Consider the following 10,475-nt stretch of genomic DNA (forward strand, 5'->3'; position numbering starts at 1 on the left):
TACAGAGGGTTTCCTCCTAAATAAGATATGCTGCAGTGACCAAACTAAAAGTAGCATTAAGATAAACACATATATGTGCATGTTCATGCTCTTTTTCTTATCCCCAATTTAAAATGTAAAAATGCAAGGATACATAAAATAGAGCAGTTATTCATCTCAGTGTCAGGATACTAGTCTTTACTTTGCACCACCACACAAAATTGTGAGAGGAATAAATCAATAGCTGGACCATCGATTTGAGAAATGGATAATTTTATACCTTTGAACTCTGCTGATTTCCCACCACATATAGCAAAATACATGACTGCCGATGTTACTATATAACGCCATTCAGTATACATGACACTTAACAGAGTAAGAGCAGTAAATCAACAAGAAGAGCTTTTAAATTCAATGTGGTAAACATTTCATCGTACAAGTGTTGCCACAAGGACACAGTTGTCCTCAATACTCAAAAGTTTACATTTTATTACTCCAGTAGAGATTGGTCAAAATTCAACTCAACTTCAAAAACATCTTTCTGTGAAAGCACATGAACATCACTAGTGATGTTGCAAGGGATTTTTTCTATCAGAATCCTTTTTGCCATGTGTAGCAATACTTGTAGTAGTTGAACTGAACTGATGTGATGGATTTTTTCATGCTTTTAAAGTGAGAGTCTCTAGTAAGTAGAACTACTTTCCTCGGAATGCTCTTAACAAGTAAAACTTGAATTTCTGTGAAGAGTTTTAGTGCAATTATTTCTTGCCCTCTGGAACATTGCCTCTACAAACAGGTGGGAAGTTTTCAGGCTTATAGGATCTGTGTGGTGTGTGTGTTTTCTAGAACCCTGGGATACCCAGCACAAAATAGTGGCTGAGAAAGAAGGGAAAATAGAACACCTCTGAGTGCATCTTAGCCCAGAATTGAGCACCCAGTCCTTTTACACAGTAATCTTTTTCTGGTTTTCCTTCCAAGCTTCCTTTATTTCAACAGCCTTCATCTGGTTGACCTGGTGAAAGTTGCCATTATTAAACAACTGGGAGTGGGGAATTTTTGAGCTACTTCAAGCCACGCAGAGATCTATCAGTAGATCCTCATTTACCTTCTGCCCACTCCTGATCTGCAAGATTTATTCATTTTCCTATTGGCTGGTTGTCCTCTTCAGACTTTTCCATTATTGACAGCAAGTTGCTGACTAAAGAACTCTCCTGCATTTGTAACAAGAATAGTGTGGTTTGCAATATACTGCTTGACCATAGGAAGTTCTCATATTCTATGTCAGATCATTGCTCCATCTAGCTCAATATAGTCTACACAATGACTGGCAGTGGTTCTCCCTGGGGATTTAACCTGGGACCTTCTTCGTGTGAAACAAGTGCTTTAACACTGAGCCATAACATCTGCTGTAGGTGCTGCTGTGCCATAAAGTTCAATATAGCTTCCAATCTGGGACTCTGCACAGAGGGAACAGAAAATGGGGTATTATGAAGGTTGAGTTCAGCCCCAGGACAAGACTCCTGTTGTGGCCATGCTAACACCTGGCTCCTTGTTAGTATATTAGCAATTGTGAATCCAGTTGTGTGATAGGAAAATACTTGTGGGGGTGGAGTGGTTCTATATATAAATGGGCTTCATATATGAAGCATTAAATATGATGTACAAATGTAGCATCTTTCTTGTACATTTGATGTACAAATGTAGCATAAGGAGTCAGCAACTTTTAACAATATTTGTACTTGCCAGGTCACATGAGTTTTGGCTAAGTGTAAACTATAACAATTTCCAGTGTGCTCATAAACTCTTCTCTGCCTGACAGATGTCATCTACTGCTTGTTGGCTTCATGAATCTCTCCTTGTATAATTTATAAGCCAAGGATTTCATCCCTATTGCTACAGGCTGAAAAGGAAATGGGGGAAAAGGTGGAGCTGGATAAAACAAAACACTTTCTGCTAGCTGCCAATTGCTTTCTTAAGGACAGCTAATCGTTGCTCCCCAGGACTTGTGACTCACGCCTTTTCCTTTCCAGAATGGATTCACTCCTGGCAATAACAATGCCTTTGGGACATGATTGACTCCTCTTAGCACCCTGTGGATAAGTCTGTCTCAGTTAAATTTATTCTCTTAGGAAGCACAGACTTCTCCCATCGGACATAATAGACTGCAAAGTCTTAGTGTCATTGCACATGCAGTGTACAGTTGCTAGCACATCCATTATTGGTCTTGAGATATTTTCTTACCGCAGACAAAAACATCTCTACCCTATTCTCCCTCCATCAATTTTTTAAATTAATGACAAACACTGAATGAGATTGGGAGCAGGAGAATGGTGCGCCCTCTGGGCCCTGTCACCTGAATGCATTGTTTGCTGGTCTGGTCTTCAGTAGGCTAATACCAGACCTGTCCTATATTCATTTTTATTCTGTCCACCAGTCTTCCCAACCAGTTGCCCATCATATGTTTTGCACTGCAACTCCCAGTGGCCATGCTGGTTTGGGCTGTTGGGAGTTGGAGTCCCAAACCTCTGGAGGGAACCAGGTTGGGGAAGGCTGCCTTACAACTACCCCGATGGTCTTTATCCTGTACACCAAGAATGGAGAATGTGTGGCCCTCTAGAAGTTGTTTGACCATTTGCTATGCTGTTTGGGACAGATGGAATTTGCAGTTCAGCAACATCTAGGGGGTTATAGGTTCTCTATATGTTTGAAAACCACATGCTAACTATTGAAGGTGAACAGGCACTGGTGCCTTTTTTTTTTAAGTTTCTAAAATGAGAACTAGGGAAATGACTCTACTTAAAAATGTGCAAAGGAAATAGAAGCAACAGCCATGTCAGTAGTTCCTCCCATTTTGAAAGTTCATCAAGTTGATTTAATGCTGGCTGCTGGCCAAGCATGTCTGAATTATAAATTCTATTGTCTGACCAGAGAGAGCCAAGTGTACTTACAAACTTAACCTTCAGCTATCTGCGCTGAAATACCAACATTCTTTTCCTCTATCCTTGTTACTTGGCACTAGAAACCCAGTTCTACTACTGAGCTATTAAGTTTTACTAAACTCCTCACAGTTAAGTGGTCAAGCTTACAATGTGGTCTGTTGTTCTGCTGAATGCAAATGTTTGTTTAGACAGCTTTTGTACCTAAGTTGTTGGATAACAATTTATTCAGTATTGTCTTTCAGTCATCTCAATAGTTTATAAATTCAGATATTGGAACCTTAAAGGATTATGAATTTATAGCACCATGAGCTGTTGACAGCCAGAGAATCTTTCTAGCAGATGTATAAAGTAGATTCTTCACCTATGAAAGCTCACTGCCATAAATTAATATTTGAAACATAGGTTTTCAGTCGTGGAGTGACTGGATACAGAACATAATTTTGTGTCTGCAAGTATTGGGACTGGAAGCATTTTTGTTGTTGTTGTTGCAATTGTCCAGCTCAAGCAATTAGGTTGCTTACAGCCTGGAGAAGTCTATGGGATGTAAGCAGCTTAACTGCACAGAGGACTTAAGCATTTGCCACTTTGCTGTAACAGACTAGCATGACTTCCTTTCAGGAATTATAACCACTTTTCTAACTTTAACGCCTCTACAAATGGCCACCAGTATACATTTTTTCTTATCTATTTGTACATGTATATCTGTTGTAGACACTTGAGCATATATTTACCTAGGAGTAAATTATATTGAACTTCATAATGCTTACTTCTGAATAGGAAAGGATGCACTGTAAATCCCTGTTACCATGGCAAATACTAGTTTAATGTTTAAGTAGATCTAAAAAGTTTGTGTTAAATACATATAATCACCTAACCTGGGCAGATAGCAGTTCTATATACAACCTAAATAAATCTACTTGGGTGTAATCCAGTTTTGTCCTGCCAAAGTTAATAGGACTAAATAAAAATACCTGGATTCATGGAGTTATGAACTAAGCTGACTATGCCACCTGTGCACAATTCAATACATGTATTAGGATATTGTGACCTAATGGGGAAGGGGATGTGGCCTTCTGGGGAAACCTGGAGGGCTGGATTTGGCTCCTTGGCCTGAGGTTCAGTACCCCTGGCATACTGAGTCATAAGAGGCAGGCTAACTTAAACGAAGTTCCAAGTCACTTTTACTTTTGCTTGTCTAGTGGAGTGACACCTTTCATTACAAAAGTGCCTACCTTTGCTTGGCTTACATAGTAGTGAATGCTTTGGCAATTCATATGGAAAAACGAACTTTACCTAGAATAGCCAGACACTTGTTTAATTTCTGTTCCAGCAGCATCCTCTTGCTGACTTCCTTGTTGTGAGATGTGTAACGGAGTACGGGGCGGCGGGTGAGGGGGGGCGGCTAAAGCAGGCGTTGAGCCTGAAGAATAAAAAAAAAGATTATGCCTCTCATCTTTTTAGATTTATGCATCCATGTGCTTCAAAACGATGTTTCTCTCCCTGCAATGTGTGACCTGTAGTTCATACTGGGTCACCCGTGATTGATCTGCAGGCTGACTAGTGCTTAAGGAATTAGAAACTGCACAGGGGTCAGCTCTCAGTGCCTCTGATGTGTAGCCAGGAGGGCTTTTACACACGATGGAGGGTGGAGTTAGGGTTACTTCAACTAAAAGACAGAGCTCCTCCTAGACACGGAAACTTCTGCAGCCCCCGACTGCTCTCTGCCACCGAAGGTGCCTGCAGTGTCTGTAAATATCTTGCCTCGAAGCAGTTGCTTGGAGTGAGAGAACAAATGTTGATTCTCCTCCTCCCCCAGCAGAGGAGACAATGCCCCACTCTCCCTCAGCCAGTGGCCTGAAAGGGGTTGATGCATCTTCCAAGTGGGAAAGACTAGCAGCAGAAAAGGAAGAATTGTCCTTCGTTCACTGAACTTGGCATAAATGAGGACTCCACCTCCACACACACGCGCGCGCGCGCTCCGCTGTCTGTAGGGGACCTGTACAGCTAAAAGTAACCACCCGAGGAAAGATTATTTGTGGAGATAACGCTGCGTTTGGAGGTTTTGACAGGCTCCAGAAGGAAATGTAAAGCGAGCTCGGGAAAGGCAGGGGGCGGCGAGGAGGGAAGAAGAATCCCGTTGTGGGCTTTAACCGGGCGCGTGGTGGGGGGTCTGAAAGCGCCGTCTTGTGAGAGGGAGGTTTTTCTTCCACCCACCCCGCTCCTTGAGAAGTTCGCCGTGTGCCAGGCGGCCGCTAACGACGCCGTGAAGCGAATTGCGCCCCCCCCCCCGTGCGTCTTATGGTTGGGCGCGATACTTTGCGGAACGCGTAGGAACGACCCCGTAAGGTGAAACGGAGAAAGACCTGTCGTGCCTTGCGGAAGGCGTGGGCGAGAGACCCGAGAGGGGGCGGTTCAGCGAGCCTGCCTCCCGGGCAAGGCGGGGGTGGCTGGGAGAGAGTCGGCTGGCCACCGCTGCTGCTAAAAAGAGGGGATGTCTGCCGGGGGGGCGGGCACCTTCCCTCCCTTTTGGGTGGGGAGGCTGAGGAGAGCTCAGTTATTTGAGGGGTTGTGCTACAGGAGAAACGCCGCCTCGCGTGGCACGGGCGGCTGACCGGTGTGCATGAGCAAGGATGCGCGGTCCTCCGGGCGCCCTTTACGGTTTCTACTGTAGGCATTTACACGCGGCGCCTTCAGTGAGGGAAGCGGACTTGTCCCTGCCTTTGGCCGTAGCGTTCCTAGAGACCAAGAGTGTGGAGGAGACTTGTATGCCTTTTTTTCTTTTAAAAAAAGCATTTAGTATTTCAGGGCGCCACCTCTGCAGCCTTCCTCAGCCAGCTCGGCTTGCTCGGGAACGCTGGGAGTTGTAGGACTTTTTCGTGTTTGTGACTAAACGTACATAGGATTGTGTCCTCGCTTTGTTTGTAAACCGCCTTGGTTGGCTGGAGAAAGGCGGTATACAGATACCATAAATAATTTCTTTCCCCGGGTAGCTGAGGCAGTGAACGCTGGAGCTGTTAGAAGGGCCGCCTCCTGCCTCCCTGAAAAGGGTGCGTGGGTGAGATTCCTTGCCCTAAGGAAGTCTGGACTTCCTCAGGGCTGAGGTGTGGGTCAGCGCTCTCTCCCTCCCCAAACTCCAGTGAGTTTTCCTCACTGTTATGTGCTCACACCCACCGATCCTGGCCACACACACACCCTTTAATGTTTTATTCCTGGGCAAAAAGCTTTTATGGCCAGTGTGTGTGTGTGGGGCGGGGGAGTAGCCTTCTTTTGTAATGCAGTGACACTAGTTGTGTTTTCATTGGGGTGATTCTTACAGTAGAGCTCCTTCCACCTCATGCATTCTCTGCCCTCGCCTGCACCTCAGACGCCTGGGGGTGGGGAGAGAAAAAGAGGAAGGGCTTACCCTTCTCTTCGCAATTCTGAACCCAGGGCTTTTTATTATTTATACTGCTGTATGGGCTTAACTGCTGGGCAGTTCTGTTGCTCCTTTAGACATGCCACATGGAGACCTTTAACTCAGCAAACCTGCCTGCTGGTGAGTGCTCCCCTTTTAAAGACACGGAGTTTTGACCAAAATCTACATAAGGATCTTCATGTTTAAAGCTGCAGTCCTCAAGTTATTTACTTTTTTTAAAAAAAAAAAAAGTGAGAAAGATTAGGTGGGGGCAAGGAGTTTTAGAGAATCCAGGAAGACTATTCTGGACTTAAGTCGTTTGTGTAGAGTGCGAAGGACTGTGCATGCCCCCCCCCCCATCCAGAACTGCTGTGGAATGTCTTTAAATAATATTTTGTAGATTGTAGCTTACATAATTCCAAGCACAGTTGCTTTAAATGCAGTAGATTTAAGTGGAATGTAGATCTCAGTGGATTTAGTTTGGCATTGCCTAGAGATGATGACCTTAAGAAATTTTCCATATTTGAAGTAAGCTCTATTAATGAAAAAAAACCTGTACACTTACTGAAATCACATTGAAATGCAGTTATTTGGAAGTAGGGGACTAAGGGGAGGTGTGTGTGTGTGTATGTGTGTATGTATAGATATATAGATATATATAATATTGTAGTGTCTGAAGAAACTACTAACCTTGGATTTATTACTAACTCTTTCTATCCCAAATTTGAATATGTAGTATGATCAAGCATTCTTCCTGTTATAGTAACTTATTCCAAGAAATTGCGTGCCAACATTTTAAAAAGTAAAGATAATAAGGACCAACTTTTTAAAATATACAAATCTATTGACTACTTTATTACTTCCTTGAAATGTTTTCTTTGTAAATGGCTTTCCAAGCTTACTGCTGAAAGTTTTTAACAAAGAAGTGTGGTGTTCAAGAGCCAGCAGGTGACAGAGTGAAACTCGAGTATATGTTTACACTGGAGTAAAGCCGGGCTGCTGTTTCCTATGGTTGTTGTTGTTGAAAAAGAAAAGTAAAACACATAGTTTTGCTGCTTAATCTTAGCTAACTATTAGAGAGAATTATATCTTTTGGATATTGCTCTCTCTTCTAAACTATTCGGTCAAGTTTTATTTCCATGGAGCCACAGTATGCCTTTTGTATGTATATATCCTAGTATGAAGGCAAATGGTTCTAATTAACATGTAGTGTCAGTGCTTTTACATGGCAAGATACAGCCAAAGTTGAGCACTTTAAAATCTCATTGTTTTTCAGTGGGAGAGTTAAATATGCACTTAATCTATTCCAGTGTAATCAATGGCATTTTGGCGGAATCATTCCTAGACATTCAGAGGGTCAACTATAGTGTGCTTTTGTGATACTTCAAGAATAGTGCAAAACTAAGGTATTATAAAACCATGTATAATTAGAAGTAGGATCTTTTTACTATTCTTCCTCTTTTTTAGAGTTAGTGAAATATTTCAATACATAATTTAATAAAATGTTTCCCACCATCACCACCCTAATGAAATATACTAAAAATACTAATCTTCAGATTTGGTAGTATACAGCATCATATACTATTGCCCTCTTGAGATCAAATTATCATGCACATTAGAATAGTAACACTGCCACCTGCTTTTTAACCTCAAGACATGACCCTTTAGGTTGTAGTTGCAGAGCATTGTGAATGAGGTGTGTGATATGCATCTTGTATTCCCCATAGCCTTGTTAACAAGCAGTTTAACAAAAAGTTGTTAAACAATTTGCCCTGCAGGACAGAGTTAAACAGCAGGGGATAGGCAAGGATGTTTGTGTAACTGGCCTTATGAATTGTGACCTCTTCGATCTGGTCAGAGGTGACCATGGAGCATACTCAGTGAGCTGGAAATCCTAACATAAGGGCGAGTTTCACACATGGCTTCAACTGTTACATAGAGAACAAGGACACATTTTTCTTTTAGAACTGGGTATCCTGTAACTTTTGTGCAAGACTTTTGTCTTTAGAACAGTTTATATTAAATGACAATAGGCGACATTTACACTTTGTAAACCGCCCAGAAAGCTTCCGCTATAGAACGGTATAGAAATGCAAGAAATGAAATAAAATGGTGTATGTCTAAACTTCTTAATCAAAGTACTCTTTAATCCAATTAGATGGTTAATTGTTCATTCACCAGTGAAAGGATTCTCTTTGTGTGCTCTCCTAGTTAGTGCTATAAAGAGGTGATGCATTAGGTCAGTCATGTCAATATTCTAAATTCTACAAAATAGAATGGGAGGACGTTCTTTATTTTCTTTAAACTACATATACCACTTCATATCATAATTATCATGTTAAAATAATACTGTCCTTCATCACAAGTGGGTTGGATCCTGTCATAGAATTGAATCCATTGAATCCCATTGATTTAGCAGAAACACTACTTGGAATGCTAAAAAAATGTTGTTGATAAAAGTAGCATAGGCTTCAAATTTGTACTCCAAGGGTGGGCAACTTCTGGGCTTCCAAATATTTTGGCTTTCAACTTCCATCAGCCCTAACCAGCATAGACAATGGTTTGGAAGCACAGGTCAACTCATGTGGAGGCCACAACTTGCTTATACCTGCTATTCACACTTACCTGGGAGGAAGCTCCATAGAACTCAGTTGGATTTCTGTCTGGGTATACATTTCTGTCTGGTGTAGGATTAAGTCAATCTCCTATTCTCCAGTACAAAGGAAGATATGTTCCTGGAGGCATTGGTTGCAATTTATTTTTATTTAAACAATTCTATGCTTCCCTTTGATATTGCTGTTACCAGGGCATCTTAACAATAAAAATTTCAATAAAATCAGAAAGCATCAATTAATTATGATAGTAAAATCACAGAACTGCAGTACAGCCTTAAATGGGTTTATCCATGATATAGAACAAGGGTGAGCACCTTGTGGCCTTACATATGCTTTTGGCCTACAACTCCCATCAGCCCTAGCCAGCATAGGCAAAGGTGAGGGACCATGGGGAAGAAACTTTTGCCTGATGCTTCAGGGTGAGCTCTCTGGGGACAACATTCCAAAGGAACAACAACACAACCATATAGACAAGCTTTCCCCAATGTGGTGCCTTCCAGATGTTTTGGATTACAAAATACCTGATCATTGGCCATGCTGACTGGGGCTGGTGGAAATCGACCAAAACATCTGGAGGGCACAATGATAGGGAAAGTTGGAGTTGCCACCATGCCTTATAACTCAGAAGATGGGGCACCTAAAGAAGGAGCTCCCAAAGGTAACTGTCTGGTCTAAGATTAATTTGTAAATTATGTTTTACTACTAGCAAATGTACTGATTAAAATGTAATCTTACTGCAAAAATGTGTTGAACGTATGTGATGTCTTCTCTGAAAAGTGCCAAAGGAGAAGGGACAAATTTGAATGCTCGACAGACTGTTGCATAATTTGTAAGGGTTTTATTTTGTTTCCCCTTCATTTTTGTGGATAGTTTCAAGAGATAAGTAATGGCTGGCTAAATCTGCTCTGCTAACATGGAATTGAAGGAGACAGTCTGTTCAAATGTAAAATTTCCCTTTACCACAAATAGGTATCAGATTGCATAGGAAGGACAGGAAGTTCCTTCAAGAAAACAAAAGGAAAAGCAAGGGGTGAAGGTGAGAGAACAATTCAGGGATATTTGTAGCACACACATGGACCACATTTAGTCTTGGCAAACCTATTTAGTCTGGTATTTGATTTGACCTGTACTCACAGTCCAAAATGTGCAGTTCATTGTGGGAAATATGCTGTGATTGGTTTAATAGAGGTAAACCAAATTCAAATTGAGGCATACTTTGAAATCGTTCTTACAAATGACCTCTGCACTAGAGGTTTACCTTGCAGATGGTATTGGTTGTGAGGAGATGACTCAGTTTCCACATTGACACTAGTTTTAGAAGTTGTTCCTGAAAATATGCATTATGATTTTGTTAGTAGCTGAAATCCAGCATGGTTATTAAAGAACAGTGGCTATTCACTTTGTGAGAAGCATCCTTTGCCATCAATGGAGTCTAAAGCATATTTTGCTTGGGATACTGCTAAAAAGTGCTAGGATAGGGCCTGCTCCAGTTTGACTCTGCTCTTTTGGGAGCAGGACAGTCCTGTCCGCCTTGTTGCCAGTCCACTT

Source organism: Elgaria multicarinata, chromosome 9 (genome assembly GCF_023053635.1).
Source record: "Elgaria multicarinata webbii isolate HBS135686 ecotype San Diego chromosome 9, rElgMul1.1.pri, whole genome shotgun sequence".
Classification (NCBI taxonomy): domain Eukaryota; kingdom Metazoa; phylum Chordata; class Lepidosauria; order Squamata; family Anguidae; genus Elgaria; species Elgaria multicarinata.